This window comes from Ovis canadensis, chromosome 24 (genome assembly GCF_042477335.2).
Source record: "Ovis canadensis isolate MfBH-ARS-UI-01 breed Bighorn chromosome 24, ARS-UI_OviCan_v2, whole genome shotgun sequence".
NCBI classification, from domain to species: domain Eukaryota; kingdom Metazoa; phylum Chordata; class Mammalia; order Artiodactyla; family Bovidae; genus Ovis; species Ovis canadensis.
Window position 1 is genome coordinate 36819855 of NC_091268.1, and position 22639 is coordinate 36842493.

The 22639-nt window shown below is 44.8% G+C and overlaps 1 protein-coding gene and 1 non-coding gene across 3 annotated transcripts in view; one reads left to right on the forward strand and one right to left on the reverse strand.

Annotated features, from left to right (window-relative positions):
- PRKCB (protein kinase C beta) overlaps positions 1–22639 on the forward strand; it is a 373695-nt gene that overhangs the window by 50913 nt on the left and 300143 nt on the right. The gene's annotated exons all lie outside the window — the stretch shown is intronic.
- On the reverse strand, positions 12819–12891 carry TRNAE-UUC (transfer RNA glutamic acid (anticodon UUC)). Its single transcript has one exon. It is a non-coding gene; the product is annotated as a tRNA-Glu (tRNA).

The following is a 22639-nucleotide window of genomic DNA, read 5'->3' on the forward strand; positions in this document are numbered from 1 at the left end:
CCCCACCAAATTGACCTTGTAACGAAGTGGCCTCGGTCGTGGTGTATTTCTTTTTGATTCTGTGTCAGGCACCAGCAGGTCTGAGGAGCATGATAGTAATAACATTAGCACTCGCTAACTTTCACTGATTGATTGCCATGCGCCTGCAACTGTGCACGTGGCATTACGTAGCACTTTTCTCTTTTCATCCTCAAACCGACCCTTTAAGATAAGTATGTTGTTGTTACTGTGTTAAAGATGAGAAAACTGAGGTTCTCAGAGGTTGACAGAGTTGCTTGAGGTCAGGGGGCTGGGATTTGGACCCAAGTCTTACACTATAAAGTGTTCTTAACCAGCATCTCTGCTATTTGTTGGCATTTGACTGAGTCTGCCACATAATTCACTTTGACTTGTAGACGGATTGTAGGTCTTCCCTTGAGAGGGCCTTCTCTTGCCTGGTTCCTCACTTGATTCTGTTACTCTAGGAAACAGCCCTGGAGTGAGAGAGACTGAGGTTCCAGTTGCCGCTGGTGTGACTTTGGGCAAGGCATTCAACCTCATCTTACCTCTTTAGAGTCAAGAGGGCTGGGGTATAACATGTTCAGGAGTTAAAAGAGTTCTTGGCCTCAGTAGGTGCTCAGTTAAAGGTTATTATTATCATTGCTCCTTTTTTTCCCCTTGGCGCCTCAGGTTGTACCTTTCCCCTTCTTTTCTGCCTAGAGCATCGCACAATGGCTGTCTCTTTTCTTTGGGTTCTTGACTTTCCTTCCACTGTTTGTACATTTCAGCCTGACTCAGTTCTCTAGCTCATCTTAGTTTATTTTCAGTTGGGAGTCACTTGGGCCATGAATATTCTCTCATACCGTTCCCTTCCCAAAGATGATTCTGTAACTAATCGCCAAATTCCCAGGCACTGCATAAAGTGAGCTGACAGGCAGTACCCTTGAGTGAATCTCTTTACTTGGGGGTGCCGGCCCCATGACTAGCAGTTGTGTGGATTTGGTTCTTTTCTTCCCAGCTGGGTTCCAGGTGTCTTCCTAGGTCTGGATGTTTTTCTGGCCGAGTGAAATGTGGGGCCTTAGTTCCCCGACGAGGGATCGAACCTGTGCCCCCTGCATTGGAAGTGCAGAGTCTTAACCATGGACCAGCAGGGATAAATAAATAAATTTATTTATTTCTTGAGTGTTCCTGGGTGCCACCGCTAACTACAAGAATCTGACTTGCTTTACTCTGCTTTTCCACTTTCCCTTTAGGGCATCAGGTCACCTTTCCATTTACTCAGCCTGGTTATACAGGGCCTGGCTAGAGGGGAACTTCAGGCAAGTCCTTTCCCCTTGGTGGACTGCTGCAACCTCAGTGACAAATTTGATCCTCTTTCTTGACTCAGCTTGCCTTCTAGTCCAGAGGCTGCATCTGGGTAGCTTTTGAATTTGTTGAGTTGGTGAGATACTTGGGCTGAGCAGTGGAAAGCACAGCTCAACTCAGCTAGAGGAAGCTCTGTAAAAGCTCTTTGGGTGGGCCTGCTGGCTTCCTGAGTTGGCAGACAAGCCCTCCTCCCCTGGGAGATAATGGGCCCTTGTGGGCTGTAGCAGGGCCTGTGTTTCAGGGGTAGAACATTCAAGGCTTTACTCCTTGCTGCCTTTTTGTATTCTTTTTATCCAGGAAGCTGAATGTTGTTAGCAAGCACAATGCTGCTTGTTAAGTATTTCCCATTTTAAGTGTGTGCTGGTGCCAGAGAAGGGGAAATCCTCAAAACCCACTGCTCTTGACTCAGGCACCCTTGGTTTGGCCATAACCACCAGTTTGTCCCCCCTTCCTCCACCGCCCTAGTCACGTCTGCTTGTTCTCAACCACAGCCTGTCTGAGCCATCCCTGTCTCTGTCTGTGTGGAGTTACTGCACCCCACCTGTCAAGGAGAAATTTCTGTGTGGGGCCTGGGTAGCAGGCTTGTGCTTCCAAGATGGCTGGAAAGAGTTTCGCTAGCGAGCATGCAGTGTGCTTACGTGGGCCTCTGGCCTTCTGCTTGTAAGCCTGTGACAGCTTGCTTTACTGCTGGAGCTGTTTAGCATGTTAAGTGGTGACACAGTTGGATGACCAAGACTGGTGAAATGAATGTGAGACCTGCAGGTGTGTGAGTCCCCTTCTGCTGGTGGCATGAGTCAAGCTCTTTTTTCCCAGTTGACTTTAGTATTGCTAGTCCACATGACTGGTTATCCCTCCCTCCATCCATTCATCCACCTACCCATCCATTCATCTGTCTGTTCACTCATCTACTCACTTATCCATCCCCACACCCGCTCATCCATCCACTTACCCACTCATCCATCCATCCATATGTCCACCTGTCGATCGATTGATCGATCCATCCATCCGTCCATCCATGCATCCTTCCATCCTCTATCCACATTCAACATAGGGTAATGTTTAAGAGCGTAGGCTTTGCAGTAATACAGCCTAGGTTGGAATCCCAACTCTGCCACTCCCAAGTACGTGATCTTGGTTAAGTTTTTTCGTGAAGTGAAAGTGAAAGTTGTTCAGTTGTGTCCAACTCTTTGTGATCCCATGGACTATACAGTTCATGGAATTCTCCAGACCAGAATACTGGAGTGGGTAGCCTTTCACGTCTCCAGGAGATCTTTGCAACCCAGGGATCGAACCCACGTCTCCCACATTGCAGGCGGATTCTTGACCAGCTGAGCCACAAGGGAAGCCCAAGAATATTGGAGTGGGTAGCCTGTCCCTTCTCCAGTGGTCTTCCTGACCCAGAAATGGAGCTGGGGTCTCCTGCCTTGCAGGCAGATTCTTTATCAGCTGAGCTATGAGGGAAGACTCATCACTCATAAGTTTTTTTTAACCTCTCCTTATCTCAGCCTCCCCAGCTGTAAAATGAGATTGATGTTGAAAGCAATAGTAGAGCCTACCTCATAGTTTTGTTGTGAGGGTTATGTAAGTCTGGATGCATAAAGCGCTTTCCATAGTGCGTGCCTCATAGGCAGTGCTGTGTGTTAACGATGACTATTATGACATCTGTCCATCCATTTAACTATTGTCTTTCATGAGCACTCATGCTTTTCGCTGAATGTTTCTGGATTTTGTCTTTGCAAGCCATTGGTAGAATTGCACTTTCTGGCTCCCTTGTGGGTAAGTTGGGCCATATGAGTGAGTTGCCCAGTGAGTTGTATTTCAGAGTGATGTATGTCGCTTTCTGCTGGAGCGTTTCATTGCTGATTCTTGACTCTCCAGAGCAATGTTTGAGTTAAGGCTTCTCTATCAACCTGATCCCAGAGACAGAGAGGAAATCCCCTAGCCAATCTGGCATGACCATGTAGTGTGAAAGGAAAAGAAACCTTTTGTTTGGGGGTTGGGTATTACCCAGCAATATGACCCAGCTCTCCTCACTAACTCTTGTCTCATCTGTCTATATAAAGTAACACCACAGTCTTATTTCCTTTTCCCTTTCTTTATAGCACTTATTACTAGCTGGCATTTTATTATATGTTTATTCATTTGTTAACTATGTACAGCATATTGTCATTTGTTCACTTCTCTAATTCTAGTATTTAGAATTGAGCATCAGAGTGTTGCGCATAGTAGACACTCGATACGTATTCTTTAAATGAATGTCAATTAATGAACAGGTTTATTTAACTTTCAGAAAGTTGAACTGAATCCTACATTCCACAGCTCCCTTGAAAATCCTCATTGAGGCAACTAATATTTCAGAAGGGACAGACTGACCTTTCATTTTCTAATTTTATTACCCAAATTAAGAAAAAAAATCCCTCAGATCTCATTGTCTCTCTGCAAGCCTCCTAATGCCCTTAGCCTATTGCAAGAAGCTGCCCAAATCCTATGAGACTGTCCGTGTCCAGATCTAGGCTCTGTTCTCTTGCTCTGAACCTCGTAGGGGCTGCTGCCCTCTCTGTGACAGCTGTCACCCGGAGCATTTGGGTCTTTGTAAGCCTAAGCATATCTTCAGCCACTTCTTTGAAACTAGGAGAGATACTCCCTAGGACTCAACTATTTCTGGAAGCAAAGTGACCTGTGTCCAACTGAAGACTTCGAAGACTGGTCATCTCCAACCACAGTTCCCATCTTTGTATCAGTTGTCCTCAGTCATGGGCTGAGAGGTAAGCTCTGGTTTCTGTGCCATTGCTCGCCTCCTTCATACCTGGTTCCTGGTTCTGTTGATCCCTTGGTGGACTCTCCACTCTACCGTCTGGACTTGCCTATGTTGAATGTTTTCCCTCCCCCCTGCCTGCAGAGGATCCTGACTTTCTCCTGGGATGTCAGTCCACTCAGGAACAACAACTCTTCTGGAGTCAGAAGTTTGCTTTCCTCTTGTTCTTTGTAGTTACTCTCCTCTAAGCCTCGTATTCAGTGACCCCTTGCTTCTTCCTCTCTTTCGTCTATAGCCCACCAGCCTCTCCTCTCATTTATGGAAAACATTGAGATCTGACTCATACTCTTCCTTCCCGCACCAGTGCCTGCCGTCATCTTAGGATATTTCAATATCCACAAAGGCATGTGTATGTTCATGTGTGTGTTTGTGTCCATGCTAAGTTGCTTCAGTCATGTCAGACTCTGTGACCCTACGGACTGTAGCCCACCAGCCTCCTCTGTCCATGGGATTCTCCAGGCAAGAATGCTGGAGTGGGTTGCCATTCCTTCCTCCAGAGGATCTTTCTGACCCAGGGTTTGAACCTATGTCTCTTATGTCTCCTGCATTGGCAGGCGGGTTCTTTACCAGCAGCACTACCTGGAAGCCCATCCACGAAGGCATGCCTAACTTTATAATTTTTCTACTTCCGTACTTACATTATCTTCACTCCCAGAGCTCGTTAGGAAAGAGAGATATACTAAAGATGTGTGCTGCTATTTGTAACACAGAATAATTGTAAATATCCAAGCTATCCAATAGGTAAATAATGCTAAGGCATGAGATAGACTGTTGCTGCTGCTGCTGCTGCTAAGTCACTTCAGTCGTGTCCGACTGTGTGCGATCCCAGAGATGGCAGCCCACCAGGCTCCCCCATCCCTGGGATTCTCCAGGCAAGAACACTGGAGTGGGTTGCCATTTCCTTCTCCAATGCATGAAAGTGAAAAGTGAAAGTGAAGTCGTGCGACGCCATGGACTGCAGCCCACCAGGCTTCCCCGTCCATGGGATTTTCCAGGCAAGAGTACTGGAATGGGGTGAGATAGACTGTTACACTGTTACAAAAAAAAATACTTGTTGCCTTCCTTAGAAAAATGGTCATGATACATGGCTAAGCAGGAAAAAAATTAGGTTATGAAATAAGATGTTTATCTTAATATGTATGCTTAGGGAAAAAGCAAAGGAACATAAGGTGTTCTTATATGTTTTTATACATGCTTATTGTTAAGTGGTGAGGTTATGTGTGCTATTGTTTGTGTGTGTGTATATGTATGTATTATGTATGTGTATGTGTGTATATGTATGTGTGTATGTTTGTAGGGCATGCATCTTTAGTTTTTTCCCTTTATGCATGTACTAACAAATACATATTTTTTAAATAATAAAAATCATAACTGATGTGCACGAGGCTCTCTTGGCTATTTCCTAAGGTACATTGCCCAGTTTCCTATATTGGGTATATCTCCACGAGTTTGTTGGGGTTCCCAGATAGCACTAGTGGTAAAGAATCTGCCTGCTAATGCAGGAGATACGAGAGACGTGCGTTCTATCCCTGGGTTGGGAAGATCCCCTGGAGTAGGAAATGGCAACTTGCTCCAATATTCTTGCCTGGAAAATTCTGTGGACAGGAGAGCCTGGTGGGCTACAGTCCAGGGGATGTCAAAGAGTCAGACACAACTGAGTGACTGAACACACACACACATCAGGAGTTTGTCAGGGTTTATTATTATTATTTTTTCCAGACTCCCCAGTTCAACAAAAATGCAGCAGGAGTTTTTAATTAGAGGAACTAGTCAGCTCTAGGATTTTGGCTCTAGATCCAATGTTCAGTTGCATGGGGCTGTATTGACCTGTGGAGACTGATGAGCATCTAGAAGAAGCCATTTGTGGAAGAAGATGCTGTGTGTCTGCCCATCACATTGGCCCAGGAAAGGAGCTTTCACCCAAGACTGCACAAAAATTTAGCAGGCTGGTGCTGCAGTCCATGGGGTTGCAAAGAGTCAGACATGACTGAGCAACTGAAATGAACTGACCAGAACGGTGTTTGTCAGTATTTCGCTTGGCTGACATCCCACAACTTACCTCCTTGTGCAGTTAGAATCCTTTCTAGGATAATGTGTGAAAAACTATAGGCTGCTGCCCACACCCTCTCAGAGCTGTAACACCAATAGGTCTCAAGAGTGTGCAGATTGGGAGATGGCTGGATCCCACCTCTCCAGGGGAGATTTTCTGAAACAAATGCCTGTTAATAAGTGGCATGACTCCATTGGTCTCGACGATAAAGTTGTACGGAGCCCTCGAGAGGAGACCTTTGGCGAGGGTCTCAGCAAGCAACATTTTAATTGGTGGTAGACTGATGTGTTGGGAAACTTGCTTTCTCCCCCCCAGTTGTTTCAGTAAGAGTGTTGTGAAATAGCATACCCTTTGGCCTTCTGTGCTTTGTGTCCTGGACTTTAGAGGCTGACAGCATGACTGGTTAAAGAAAAGAAAAGAAAACAAAACTCTGTTGCTTCAGGATGCAGTGTCGGCTGACTTGGTGGCTTAAATCATTTTAAGGTCATGAGCTTTAATTCCTACGTCAGTTATTCTCAAACTTTGTTTTGCAAAGCCCGAGAGCTTTTCTCTTAAGGGATGAGCATGTTATTTTCAAGACAGTGTTATTTCTATTTCATGTTAGTAAAAAAATTATTAAAACATACATTGTCTTTGTAATGTGGTTTATACAGCCAAAGCCCTCGCGTTCTCATTTCTCTCTTCATCATACAAAGTCCTGGGTGAGTGAATAGATAGGTAGTTTTATTTATTTTGCTCAAGAGATATGTATTGAGTACCTGTTGATATATAGCACTAAACAAACAAGACAAACACCAGTTTTCATTGGAGTGTAACAGAGTCTAAGGGGATGTTGTTGTTTATTGTTCAGTTGCTAAGTCGTCTCCGACTCTTTGTGACCCCGTGGACTGCAGCACACCAGGCTTCCCTGTCCTTCACTGTCTCCTGCAGTTTGCTTAAACTCATGTCCATTGAGTCGGTGATGCTATCTAACCATCTCATCCTCTGTCATCCCCTTCTCCTCCTGCCCTCAATCTTTTCTAGCATCAGGGTCTTTTCCAGTGAATTGGCTCTTCACATCAGGTGGCCAAAGTCTTGGAGCTTCAGCTTCAGCATCAGTCCTTCCAGTGAATATTCAGGGTTGATTTCCTTTAGGATTGACTGGTTTGATCTCCTTGCTGTCTGGGGGACTCTCAAGAGCCTTCTCCAGCACCACAATTCAAAGGCATCAATTCTTCAGTGCTCAGCCTTCTTCATGGTCCAACTCTCATACCTGATTTGCAGAGGAGGAAAAGATGGCTCAGAGAGATGAAGTGAATTCTTGGTTCTATATCAAGTTAGCATCAGAACTAGACTGTTATCCAGGTCTTTTGATCTCAGCCTATCATCTGACCAGGTCCTGTTTCCACAGTAGCATGTGAATGGAACTGGCTTTTATTATATGGGAGAAGGTCAGTCATTATCCTTTCAGCAGGATTGGAAATATGCCTCCATTGGTCATTTAGTCAATAGGATGAACTTGGAATGATGTGCTTATTCTTGAATTCCAGGAATAGTCTGATGGAGAGTAGTGGAAGTCTTGCTAAGACCCTGGATGTGTTTCATCTTTGGATTATTCCCTGCCACCCTCCTGACTGAATCCCTCCTCTATTCTTAAAGGAACTCAGAGAAAATCCAAATTAAGAGTAAATAAAGGGAAAAGTAAGAAGGACACATGACAGGGAGAAGAAGGGAGAAGCTGAAAGAGAGATTGAGAGTTGAGGAATAGAAGGAAATAGCCACGTAACCTTGCTGGACTGGGAGTCCATAAATTGTACATGGTGAAGGCCTTTGCCAGCAACATGGTGGCCTGTTTCAGCTCTTTTTCCTTTTCCCAGCTGTGCTGACAAGCACCATGCTTAGGGTGCTTTAATAGGGATTATACTAGGAGGATTTTCTAACATCCTTGCCTGGATTACCCCTTATCTGATTTCTCAGCAGTGGCCTTCAGTGGGTTCAGAGTATTCCAGGTTCAGCTCCCAGAGCAGTCCAGTGACTATTCACAAGCCTTGACTTAGGATCAATGCAGAAAACAGGAAGAGTGTAGTGGGGTGGGGAAAGGAAAAAATCATGTTCAGAGACTGATTGTTAACATTTTTTTTGTCATTCCAGTATTTTTTCCATGCATATAAATATGTATATTCTCATTTTTTATAAAAACAGTTTTATAACATAATATTACTTTATAGATTTTATATCCCCTTTTGCACTGAGTGATATCTTGTAAATATTTTGTAGCCTCGTTTTTTTTTCTCTTAAAGATGTTTTTATAGCTCCATAGCCTTTTGTTGAATAGATATTCAATTACTTGAGCAGCCCCTATTATTTAACATTATGTAATCACTGTTATAAATAGCATCTTTGTATATTTATCTTTACATATGGCTACTTCTGAATATTTCCAAAGGATACATTTATGTATTAGTTAGCTTTTGCTGCATAACAAATAATCCCACAGTTTAGTGGTATAAAGCAGCAGCTATTTATTTAGCTCCACAGTTCTGCGATTTGGAGCAGGCAGTTCTTTTGGTCTGTGCTAGAATCAGCAGATGTACGTTAGGGTCGAGTGTGCATTTGGTGAATTGCTTCCAGTTAGCTGGTGGGTTGCTCTGAATGATTGGTATCACATCTTCCAGCCCAGCAGCCTTGTTTACACAGCTGCCACAGAGCTGCAAGAGTAGCAGGAAGTCCTTGATACCCAAACTCTTCAAGGTTGTGCTTGTGATGAGTTTGCTTCTGTCCCATAGACCAAAGCATGTGACATGGCTAAGCCCTGAGCTAGATTCAGAGGACATTACCAATGGGCAAAGCTACTGGCTAAATGAACGAAGGAACAAACAGGACCATTATTGCAGTCAACCCATCACAGTTCCTAAAATTGGAATTTCTGAGTCAAAGAGTATGACCATTTATTTAAAAAGTTTGTGTTTCCAGGTTGCTCTAGAGAGTTTGTAAGTATTAATAATTTATACCCTCACCTAGAGTGTTAAAGAATCTGCCTGCCAATGCAGGAGACACAGGTTCTATTCCTGGGTTGGAAAGATCCCTCGGTGGAGGAAATAGCAACCCACTCCAGTATTCTTGCCTGGAAAATTCCATGAACAGAAGAGCCAGGTGGACTACAGTCCATGGGATTGCAAAGCACCAGAAACGACTGAACAACTGAGCACACGTTTCCAAATTTTCTTGATCACTGCATATAATCATTGCTTTAATTTTCTCCTAGAGAATATGATTGTTGCTTTTCAAAAATACATGCTTATTGTAAAACGCCAAAACAATGTGTGACCTTTATTGTTACTATCTTCCCAATACTCGATCCATTCTGACATTATTCCTATGTTACTGGGTTAAATTTATTTATATTTAAAATCTTGGAAATTATATTCAGTGAGATTGTTCTGTAGTTTAATTTTTTTGGTTTGCTGTTATCATCTGTCCTTTCTCTTTCTTTTGAATTAAAAAGAGTCAAATTGCAAAGGATTTATAATGTTCTTTAAAAGTCTGGGTGAATTTTCTGTACCTCTAAATAAGACAACTTTGGGAGTGTAATGCCCTTTTGGGTATTGCTTATTTAACAATTTTAATAATTTATTCCATGACCATTATTGATACACATTCAGATATATTATGTTTTCCCAGGAATAAGTATTTAATTGAATTTCTAATTTATTAGTATGGAGCTATATATATTGTTCTGTAGCGATCTGAACAATCTCCTGCCACCTGTAGTTCTCTTTTCTCATTTTTACTGCAAATTTCCTATTTTTGATTTCTGAATTTTTTCTTGATGAGCTTTGCAAAAATGTTAGTTTTATTTTCCCCCTCAAATAACCACACTTTAAATTTATCCTGTTCTGTTTCCTGATATTTTAATTCCTGTTTTCCTCCTCACTCTTTTCTCAGTTTTATGGCTTCTTTCTAGTTTCTTGAACTCATTAAATTTTAGTGATGTCTACTGATTTGTCAAAGTTTGGATTGTATGCTAGTCTCTCATTATGATGGCGATTTTTTTTTTTAAAGAAACCATCTTTGTATTTTTAAAAACAAACTTTACTTTAGAATATAGAATTTATTTTTATATTGTAGGAGTCAGAGTTTCAGTCTTCATTGTGAAGTTGGGCAGATCTAAGCTTAGATCCTTCCTGGCTGTTCTAAGCAAATGATGGGCCAGTTTCATATTCTCCTGAAAGCTTGGTGGTAATAATGATGCCAGTGTAACTTTGGGTTTGTAAGCTAAATGATGTAATGAATGCAAAGGGCTTAACAGAATACCAGGCACGTGATATCACCGTTCTTTTTATTACCGATGTACTTTTTTGGGGGGTGCGGCTGCCCTGGGTCTTCACTGTGGCTTGTGGACTCTGCTGCAGCCTGTGGGCTTCTCGAGTTGCAGTCCATGGGCCTCTCTAGTTGGGCTCCAGAGTCCAGGCTCAGTGGTTGTAGCACGTGGGCTTAGTTGCCCCGCGGCGCGTGGGGTCTTAGTTCCCACATGAGGGATGGACCCCTGTCCCCTGCATTGGCAGGTGGATTCTGGACCACCAGGGAAGTCCCCTGATGTACTTTTTATGAATGTAAAATGCCCATCTTTGTTCTGTGTAATATTTTCATGCTTGAAATTTTCTTTGTGTGAAATTAGTATTTCTACTCATGGCAGCTTTCTCATTTCTTCGTTTTCATTTTGTGTCATTTTATTTTCCACGTCTCTTGTGAACCATATATATTTGAATTTTGATTTTTTTCCCTCCAAATTATGAATCTTTTTGTCTTTTAATGGAATGATTCAACTCATTCACACTTTTGGAAGACAAGGGATTGTGAAAGCTTTTACCTCCTCTCTCAATCTACTCTCCTTCTTTGGAAGATTGAATTTTGTGAAAAAATTGGGATGTGTTTTATTTCATTCCAGTGAAATAAAAGAATGAGAAGAAGAAGAGGGCATCAGAGGATGAGATGGCTGGATGGCATCACTGATGCACTGGACATGAACTTGGGCAAACATGGGGAGATGGTGAGGGACAGGGAGGCATGGTGTCTGCGTCCATGGGGTTGCAAAGAATTGGATATGATTGGGCAACTGAACAACAGCAACAATTTTATTTCACATGAATTGTTATTAATATGTGCATTATTTCTTATGATTCAAGAAGACTTTTTGAGATGCGACTCCTAAAATTTACTTGTTTCATTATTCACCTTTTATTTCGGGGGGGGCCCATTCCCTCTTAATGAGTTTGATTGATTCATTGATAGAGTCAACAGATATTGAATGCATACTATCTGCAGATACCAGACTAGGTGCTGTAGAAAAAAAAGTGCGTGATGCAGAGCTACTCTGTGTCTTCATCAGACCTCCTTAGAGGATGATCAAGACAAGAAGTAAACAGAAAAATACACTGAAAGTTAAAAGCAACTGTAAAGGAAAGAGATTAGGGGCTTGAGGAGAGAATAGTGAGCATATGGGGGGGCGGATTCTGTGTAGGAAGCTTAATCGGGACTTCTTGTGTAGGTGACATTTATGCTGGCACCTTAAGGAAGGGGTAGAGTTGGCTCTGTGAATGAAGAGGGGAAGACGGGCCTTCCCGGCAGAAGGACCTGTTTGTGCGAAGGCCCTGAGAGATGAAACAGCCTTATTCTAATGTTGCTTCCAATTAGTTCTTTTTTATATTCACCAGTTATCTTTCGAATTACAGGCTTACACAGAAGCACAGCTAATTTCTTGTAGGTTACCCAATGTAGGGTTGGAGAGGGCATTTGGGAGCTAGATGGAATGGTCTCCATCCGTACACCCATCCATCCATCTTATCCAATAACCGTTTATTGAGTGCCTCCCATGTGCCGGGCTCTGTGCAAGGTGTTGACTGTATAAAATAAACACCCCTTAGAGCGCAGAATCTAGTTGTATAAACAAGCTAGAGGGCCCATGAGGATAAAGCTTGGTGGTTCTGTAGGAGTGGGATGGACCAGGGGTGGGGGAGGCATGTGCAAGCTCTGCAGAGCCCTGAGCAGGAGGGGGGTGTCGGGAAAGAGCTGAGAGCAACTCCTGCCAGATGGCTTCATTCTTCCCCCTGAAGGAAGTGGGGACTTCGTGCTGTGATATGATACACAAGAACAGCGTTTCCTGTGGGTTTGCAAGGGCATTTTGAATCTAAAGACTACAGCTTGTTGATGTGTGAAAGAATTTTTTTTTTTTTTTTGCTTTTTTAGACTTTGTGAGGAGATAATCAGACTGATTTTTATAAGCGTGGCAAAAGGTACTTGGGGTGAATTTAAATGCACCCTTTGTATTGGGTGGAGCCCTAGTCAAACGCAGGTATTACCTGTTGAGTGTTCTCCTAGGCACCTGCCCTTGCTGCATCCGGCTGTCACCCGGAAGCCCTTGTCCTCCAGTTCTGGAAACCAACTGATTTTTCTGCAACTGAACAGATCCTAATATTGGATCCTGTCTTATTTGACCCTCACCTTCATGAACCTTATTGTCTTCAACTGTAAGATAAGGAGGGAGTAGATTACTTCGTCTCTTGAGACCCTGCTTATCTTTATTTATTTTTATTGTTGTTGGGCTCTATTGTCTGGCTTATGAGATCTTAGTTCCCCAACCAGGGATTGAACCCAGGCCCTCAGCAGTGAAAGTGCAGAGTCTTAACCGCTGGACCACCAGGGAGTTCCCAACCCTTATCTTTAAAGTTCAGTCGTTTGTTTATTCACTCACTCTTCCTTCTTGCCTCCCTCCCTCCCTCTCTCCCTTTCTTCCACCTGTTTTTATGTCCATCTAGTACTGACTTGCCTGGAAAATCCCATGGACAGAGGAGCCTGGTAGGCTGCAGTCCGTGGGGTCACTACTAGTTGGACATGACTGAACGACTTCACTTTCGCTTTTCACTTTCATGCATTGGAGAAGGAAATGGCAACCCACTCCAGTGTTCTTGCCTAGAGAATCCCACGGACGGGGGAGCCTGGTGGGCCACCGTCTCTGGGGTTGCACAGAGTCGGACACGACTGAAGTGATTTAGCAACAGCAGCAGCAGCAGCAGCAGTACTTAATCAAGGGCCTACTGTGTGCCAGGTACTGTGCTAGGTGCTCACCAATGGTGAGCAAATTAGACCCCGTCCCTACCTTATGAAGCTTACCGTTTAATAAGGGTGACAGACAAGGAAATAATTATACAGATAATATGATTGCTGTTATGGTAAGTGCTATGAATCAGAAGAGTAGAATGGGTGGGAGTATGTATCAAGATGATGTATCTTATTTGGGGGTCAGAGGAGTCTGTCCTCATAAAGGGAAATTTAAGCAAACAGTCGGTGAAGATTGACAGAAAAGCATCCCAGCCAGAGGGCATGGTCTTTGCAAAGGCCCCGAGACAGGAACGAGTGTGGCAACATTGCTAAGATAATAAGACAAGTACTTTATGAGGACCTGCTGTCTGCCAGGCACTATGCAGTCTTTCACTGTGTGATCTTGATCAAGCCAGTTCACCTCCTTGTGCCTTAATGTGTGTTGTCTATAAAGTGGGGGTGATTATGATCGCACTTACTTCATTGGGTTGTCTTGAGGATCTAATGAAGTAATGACTGTGAAGTCCTTAGCACTATGTCTGGACCATAGTAAGTGCCCCCCAAAGACAATGGTTGTTACTGTAACTGAAGGTGGAATGCGGTTGCTCACTACTCGAAAGCCAGTAAAGAGGTCAGGTTGGTGGAAAGGAGAGTTTGCTTAACTTTGGATGCCAGCAACTAGGGGCAGGGGGTCGGGGGAAGGTGGACCCCTGTCCAAAGTTGGACTCCCCACCCTACTGACAATCAGTAGGCAAGAGCTTTTATAGACTGAGGGAGGGGCTCCATGCAGAAATGTCACAGTCAGCTCTGACAGTCATCTTGAAATTGCTCATCAGTGGTCTGACTACTGTCATCTTTTTCTTATTTTAATTATTTTTTCAGCTGTATTGGGTCTTAGGTCACAGCATGCAGACTCAGTTGTGGCACGTGGCATCTTGTTCCCTAATCAAGGATCAATCTCAGACTCCTGCATTGGGAGCGTGAAGTCTTGGCCCCTGGACCACTAGGGAAGTCTCTGAGCATTGCCATCTTGATTATTTTAAGTACAGTTAATCTTCAGTTCCATGGTTGGTTTGGTCCCCTTTCCTCAAGGCCGCTTCTTGGAATTGTGGCAGCTTATGTCGTGGCTCCAGTCTGGTCATCATGGAGTTAACTTCTTCCACCTGGTGGGGTTTTCAGTGTCTATAAGACAGCCCCCAGAACTGGGAAGGAACTAAAAGTCCCTGAATATGCATACGAAGAAGGCAATGGCACCCCACTCCAGTACTCTTGCCTGGAAAATCCCATGGATAGGGGAGCCGGGTGGGCTGCAGTCCATAGGGTTACTAAGAGTCGGACACGACTGAGCAGCTTCACTTTCCCCTTTCACTTTCATGCACTGGAGAAGGAAATGGCACCCCACTCCAGTGTTCTTGCCTGAAGAATCCCAGGGACAGGGGAGCCTGGTGGGCTGCTGTCTCTGGGGTCGCACAGAGTCGGACGCAACTGAAGTGACTTAGCAACAGAACATGCATAATGACTACATTTTTATTATTTGGTCTCTTTTGAATGTATTCCTTTGTTTCTGCATTTTCTCACTTCTCTGATTAACATATTCTTGGGCTAAAGTTTTTCCACAGACAAAGGCCTGCAGAGGACACGGGGGACAAGACTCATAGGGTCCTGCTCCATTTCATTACTGTTCTTCGACGGATAGTGTTGAGTAAGAGATAGTTCTCCCTGGGGCTCAGGACCTGTCCTCCATCCTGTGGGTGATCTCTTTGTTGGGGGTCACTCTTGGCATTTCTGCAGAAGTGGAAGTCTGCCACTCAGCACAGCCAAGCATGTGAAACAACTGCTTCTCCATCTGCTTCCGAGGAAAGAGGGGGTGTCAGGCGTTGTGGAACTCAGGGGTAGCTGTTGGCATTTGTTGCGCTGGTTGGCATTGTGGCGGTCAGGGGTAGTAATGATCAAAGAACAGACGGCTTAGGGCAAAGAGCACATTCCATTCCTTATCTGTCGGTGAGACCAATACATACGTTCCCTTTTCTTTCACTGCAGGAAGACATTTCCCCTAAATCTCTCTGCTGAGAACCAGGGCCATTTCCCAGGTTACAAATATCAAATATAAACTCACTGGTATAAAGAGAATGGTAGATGTACCCTTCTGAGCGTTCAGACAGCCCCAGTGTCAAACTGTGTGTGTGTGTAAAAATTTGAACAAACCCTTGTGAATGACTTTGGTTCATTTGTAATTTTTTTTTCTTTTTTTAAATTGGAGCATAATTGCGTTTCAATATTGTGTTGGTTTCTGCCATTTGTAGTTGTTTATCCATAAGAACTGTCTGCATGTTATTAAGTGTGGAGAGAGAAGGAAATAAAGAAGGCACTCCATCATCTAACTCCGGTGATTTGTCCCCAAGGCCTGTCTGGAGACATTAGGTTTGTCATAACTTGGAGAGTTGTTGCTGGAATCTAGTAAAGTACAGGCCAAGTTATACTGCTCAACATGTTACAACGCACAGGACAGTTTCACAGCAAAGAATTGTCGATTCCAAAATGGCAGTGTGCCAAGGTTGAGAAACCCTGGTCTCACTCTACGAAGAACCAATTTTGTAAAACCAACAGAGAGGGGCTGGCATCAATTATCACCATTTCTAGGGAATTTCGTCTGTGTGTATGTGTGTGTATGCATGTGTTGATCTTTTTTTTTTAAAGTATCTATTTTTTCATTGAAGGATAATTGCTGCCTGTGTTTATCTTAATTGATATAATTCCTTTATCTTCTTTTCCTGGGTGTTTACTTATCTTCTAGCCATTAAAATTGTTCGTTTTCAGTATATGATGCAAAGTTTGAAATCCTACAGGTATGACAGAGGTTTCAGTAGCAACAAATCTCCCTTCCAGCCCTGTCCCCAGGCCCTTGAGTTCCTTCTCTGGAGGATAACACTGTTACTAGTTTTGCGTGTATTAATAAAGAGACTTCTTTGTCCACCTGATGGGAAGAGCTGACTCATTGGAAAAGACCCTGATGCTGGGAAAGATTGAGGGCAGGAAGAGAAGAGGGCGACAGAGGATGAGATGGTTGGATGGCATCATCAACTCAGTGGACATGAGTTTGGGCGAACTCCGGGAAATAGTGAAGGACAGGGGAGCCTGGTGAGCTGCAGTCTGCGGGGCCCCAAGGAGTCTGACACAACTTAGCGATGGAACAACAACAGTAAAGAGAAACTGCACACATGAGCCTTTTCTATGCCATCAGCAGCGCCTTCTGCACGTTGTGTTTTGTTTGTCGCCTTTTTGTACTTGACTGTGTGTCTTAGAGCTCTGTCTTCAGGCACACACGGAGCCGCCGCATTCACTTTAACAGCGGCACTGTGTTCCCTTCTGAGGTTGTTCCGTGTCTTCTGGTGATGGACACTGGGCTCTTTCCAGTCTTTTGCTCTAACAAACAAGGCTGCAGTGAATATCCTGGTACCTAACCGTGGACACACATGTGTGAACACATCTTTCATCCAAAGTCCTGCAGACAGAACTGCCGGGCGAAAAGGTATGCGCGTTTTAAACTCGGCCGGAGAGTTCTGACGGCAGTCGGATCTGAGTGTGCGCCGTGCGTCATTCTTTGTGGGCCTCACTTCTAGTCCCTTTCCTGTGGGGTTTCTGAGCTAAAAGCAGCACCTCTACCTCTCCCCCATTTGGAACTGATTACTCTAGAAGATGAACGTTTTTCCCAATCAAAATGCAGTGCCCAAGGATGCTTTGGAAATAGGAACTATGTCTGTCATTCTGAGCTTATTATGATGGTTTTGGATATAATTTTTCCAAATTGCTCATAGTCTTTAAGTGCAGCAAGAGCCTGTCTCTGCAGCCAGTCCTTCCTGACCAATCCCACCCATCTCCCTTCCCCAGGGGGCTTTCTCCTAAGGGTAAGTAGAAGGCATGGGTTCTTTTGCTTTAAAAAAAAATAGCGTTAACTCCACAGGGGTGCCTGCTGCTTGATTGGGAGCTTCGGCATTTAGAGCTTGCTGGCTGCAATCTCGCTATGCAGACTGGAAGTTGTGGGGTGTTTTTATCTGCAGGAAACAGCTCGCAGCGGAAGGGGAGAGAGAGAAGGATAGCTGAGGAAATTAGAAGAGGAGGAAGCCGTGGGAGAGAGATGTCTTATTTTAAAGACGTCTCTGCCCATCTCTGGCATGTGAAACAGGACTGAAATAAGAAGTTGGGTTGCTTCTGCTGGACCTTCCCAGGAGCCAGCCTGGTTGGGTTTCCCAGACTTCAGACTGTTGTCTGAGCTTGCTTGGGTACCCCCCCTCCTCGGAGTCTCTCTTGTAAGAATGGGCTGGTAGCAGGACCTGCACTGAAGTCCCAAAGGTTCAAGGGGCCAAAAAGAAACCCTGCAGTAACCATTTCCCAGCATTGGAGGCCACAGAACTGTGGTCTGCACATACATTCCCTAAGCTCCCGTCCTTGCTGCCAAAAGATAACCTGGGCTGTGTGTGTGTGTTGCTGATTGTATTTCTCAGCTCCTGGAAGGGGTACCTGGTACACAGTAGGTGCTCAATAAATATTCATTGAAAAAGGAGAAACTTGATGGCACATAGAGCTCTGAGTCTGTTGGCATTTTTACCCCTGGGGAGAGACTTGATTTTAACTCACAGCCCGTTGATAGCCGGCTTTACAGAGTAGAGGACAGACTGGTGTGGAGTGGGCAGGGGTGTGCGTGGCTCTTATTTGTATGGATAATGTTCTGTCCTTTCTGCAGCTTGGGTTTCTCTGCTGATGAGGGGAAAGATCTGAGGAGGCAGTGAGAAAATAGTTGCCTCTGCCTTTAAAAAAATAAGCAAACCACTTTTTATTTTGAAATACTTTTAGATTCTCAGGTAAGTTGCCAAGTCAATACAGAAGAGTGCCTGCATGCTCCTCACTCAGTGCCCCCTGAGGCTGATCTTGCATGATTATGGCACGTTTGCCGCTGCTGTTTTGTAGTTAATCAGAAATCCTTTGTGAATTCACCAAAGTCTTCGATTTGGATGTTAGTAATAATAACAACAACAAAATGTTGATAATAGTTGTGGCGTTAGTGGAGGTTAGCAATTAAGGCAGTACTTACTCAGCACCAAGCCCTGTACTAAGCCTTTCTCCCTGTAGGAACTCATTGTCCTGTGAGGGGTAGGCACTTTTATAAAGATGCACATTTTACAGATGGGGAGACTGAGGCAGAGCTATTGGGCAGACCGATCATGTGCAGCTCATTTCTGCTGCTGCTGCTGCTGCTAAGTCGCTTCAGTCGTGTCCGACTCTGTGTGACCCCAGAGACGGCAGCCCACCAGGCTCCCTGTCCCTGGGATTCTCCAGGCAAGAACACTGGAGTGGGTTGCCATTTCCTTCTCCAGTGTGTGAAAGTGGAAAGTGAAAGTGAAGTCGCTCAGTTGTGTCCTACTCTTAGCGACCCCATGGACTGCAGCCCACCCGGCTCCTCCATCCATGGAAGTTTCCAGGCGAGAGTATTGGAGTGGGGGTAGCTTCTCTGTAGCTCACTTCTGGCTAGGATGAAAACCAAAGTTGTCTGGCTCCAGACTCTCATTCTCCACCATTATTTTCGGCAAAATGATGATAATAGCTGTCATCTTTTGATGTGGATGCTCAGGAGCTGGACTCAAAGTTTGACATGTATTTTTTAAAATTGGAGTATAATTGCTTTACAGTGCTGTGTTGGTTTCTGCTGTGCAACAAAAGTGAATCAGCTCTGTGTGTAGATATATCCCTTCCCTCTTGGACCTGCCCCCCACTCCCCCCACCCCCATCCCACCTATCTGAGCTCCCTGTGTTTTGCAGCAGCTTCCCACTGGCTAGCGATGGCACACATGATAGTGTATATGTCATCCCTAATCTCCCAGTTCACCCCACCCTGTCCTTCCTCTCTCTGTATTCCCATGTCTTTATGTCTGTGTCTCTATTTCTGCCCTGAAAATAGGTTCAACTATACCATATCGCTAGTGGTAAAGAACCCGCCTACCAATGCAGGAGACCTAGGAGACACAGGTTCAGTCCCTAGGTCAGGGAGATCTCCTGACGAGGGCATGGCAACTCACTCCAGTATTCTTCCAGAATCCCATGGACAGAGGAGCCTGGCAGGTGACAATCCATAGCATCACAAAGAGTCTGACACGACTGAAGTGACTTAGTACATACCATTTTTCTAGAGTCCACATATATGCTTCAATATATGGTATTCGTTTTTCTCTTTCTCTTACTCAGAGGGCCTTGGTGAAGAGCACTGATTTTGTTTTCCTGCTTAGGAGAAAGATACACAATCCTGCTGGTACTGCCACTTCATTCCTCTTCCATCAGCGGCAAAGATATTCAAAGCTTGGTCAGAACACGAACAGGCAGTTCAGTTCAGTTCAGTTGCTCAGGCGTGTCCGACTCTTTGCGACCCCATGAATTGCAGCACGCCAGGCCTCCCTGTCCATCACCAACTCCTGGAGTTCACTCAGACTCACGTCAGTCGAGTCAGTGGTGCCATCCAGCCATCTCATCCTCTGTCGTCCCCTTCTCCTCCTGCCCCCAATCCCTCCCAGCATCAGTCTTTTCCAATAAGTCAATTCTTCTCATGAGGTGGCCAAAGTACTGGAGTTTCAGCGTTAGCATCATTCCTTCCAAAGAAATCCCAGGGTTGATCTCCTTCAGAATGGACTGGTTGGATCTCCTTGCAGTCCAAGGGACCCTCAAGAGTCTTCTCCAACACCACAGTTCAAAAGCATCAATTCTTCAGTGCTCAGCCTTCTTCACAGTCCAACTCTCACATCCATACATGACCACAGGAAAAACCATAGCCTTGACTAGATGGACCTTGGTTGGCAAAGTAATGTCTATGCTTTTTAATATGCTCTCTAGGTTGGTCATAACTTTTCTTCCAAGGAGTAAGCGTCTTTTAATTTCATGGCTGCAGTCACCATCTGCAGTGATTTTGGAGCTCCCCCAAAATAAAGTCTGACAATGTTTCCACTGTTTCCCCATCTATTTCCCATGAAGTGATGGGACCGGATGCCATGATCTTCGTTTTCTGAATGCTGAGCTTTAAGCCAACTTTTTCACTTTCTACTTTCACTTTCATCAAGACGCTTTTTAGTTCCTCTTCACTTTCTGCCGTAAGGGTGGTGTCATCTGCATATCTGAGGTTATTGATATTTCTCCCGGCAATCTTGATTCCAGCTTATGCTTCTTCCAGCCCAGCGTTTCTCATGATGTACTCTGCGTATAAGTTAAATGAGCAGGGTGACAATATATAGCCTTGACGTACTGCTTTTCCTATTTGGAAGCAGTCTGTTGTTCCATGTCCAGTTCTAACTGTTGCTTCCTGACCTGCGTGCAGATTTCTCAAGAGGCAGGTCAGGTGGTCTGGTATTCCCATCTCTTTGAGAATTTTCCACAGTTGATTGTGATCCACACAGTCAAAGGCTTTGGCATAGTCAAGAAAGCAGAAATAGATGTTTTTCTGGAACTCTCTTGCTTTTTTGATGATCCAGCGGATGTTGGCAATTTGATCCCTGGTTCCTCTGCCTTTTCTAAAACCAGCTTGAACATCAGGAAGTTCATGGTTCACGTATTGCTGAAGCCTGGCTTGGAGAATTTTGAGCATTACTTTACTAGCATGTGAGATGAGTGCAATTGTGTGGTAGTTTGAGCATTCTTTGGCATTGCCTTTCTTTGGGATTGGAATGAAAACGGACCTTTTCCAGTCCTGTGGCCACTGCTGAGTTTTCCAAATTTGCTGGCGTATTGAGTGCAGCACTTGCACAGCATCATCTTTCAGGATTTGAAAGAGCTCAACTGGAATTCCATCACCTCCACTAGCTTTGTTCGTAGTGATGTTTTCTAAGGCCCTCTTGACTTCCCATTCCAGGATGTCTGGCTCTAGATTAGTGGTCACACCATCATGATTATCTGGGTCGTGAAGATCTTTTTTGTACAGTTCTTCTGTGTATTCTTGCCACCTCTTCTTAATTTCTTCTGCTTCTGTTAGGTCCAGACCATTTCTGTCCTTTATCGAGCCCATCTTTGCAGAGTACCTTAATTCTGAGAGTTAAAAAACACACTTGAATTAATCAGCAGGCACATGCCTCAGGACCGCGAGTGCCTAAGATGTTTCTGCCTTAGATCTTGTCGATAGCTGGCAGGGGAAATCAGCATAAAAGCAAAGTGTGGTCCGTGGGTTTTGGATTGAGAGGAGGAGATTCTTTGGGGCCCAGGTGGCAGGGGAAGGGTTCTTAGGGTTGGGGATGGGGTTCAACTTGAACTTGTTTTCCACTCAAGGTTTCTGCAGCCCTCTGTGGGTCTTTGCAAACCCATGGGTCCCTCTGCCTGGAATATTTTTCAAATGCTGGGCCCTTGCTGTGCAGTCTCACCTTTCAACCTCCCCCCACCACCCCCAGCTCAGATGGCCTCTCCTCAGACAGATCTTTGCTGACATAGTTTCCCGAGTTCCTCCTGCTGGCGGTTAAGAATCCGCCTGCCGATGCAGGGTACACAGGTTCAATCCCTGCTCCAGGACAACTAACCCCATGTGCTGCAAGTACTGAGCCCATGCTCTGGAGTTACTGAAGCCTGCATGCCTAGAGCCTGTGCTCCCCAACAAGAGAAGGAGAAGTCAGCACACTGCAGCAAAGAATAGTTTCTGCTCATCTCAACTAGAGAAAGCCAACAGGCAGCAACGAACGCTCACCACACCCAAAAAATAAAACCAAAACCCCTCCCGCATATTCACTGGACCGTAAGCTTCACAGTGTCAAGGATCTGCTTGTTGTGTTTCCAGCTGTGTCCTCTATGGCACAGAGCAATGCCAGGTGCATGTTAGGGCTTCCCTGTTAGCTCAGATGGTAAAGAATCTGCCTACAGTGCAGGAGAGCTGGGTATGACCCCTGAGTCGGGAAGATCCCCTGGAGAAGGGAATGGCATCCCACTCCAGTACTCTTGCCTGGAGAACCCCATGGATGGAAGAGCCTGACGGACTACAGTCCACGGGGTCGCAAAGAGTCAGACACAACTGAGCGACTTTCGCTACAACAACTAGGTGCATATTAGGCCCTTGTTATGTCTTTGTTCACTAAATGAATGATGGTTTATTTCAGTCCTTATTTGTCCTGGAATTCAGCACTTCAGCAACTATCTTGTCTGTTTCCTGTGGAGGGTCAGATCCGCTCCCTAACTGAAAGCCTGCAGGGGTGTCAGTCTCCTTCGTCACCCAGTGCCTGTGACAGGCCTGGCCTGTGGGGAAGGGGGTGAGTTCTGGGATCAGATTATCTGGGTTCAGATCTTCTGCTTATAAGCTGGGTGATCCTCATCAGTTGCTGAATCCCTCTGTGCCTCAGTTT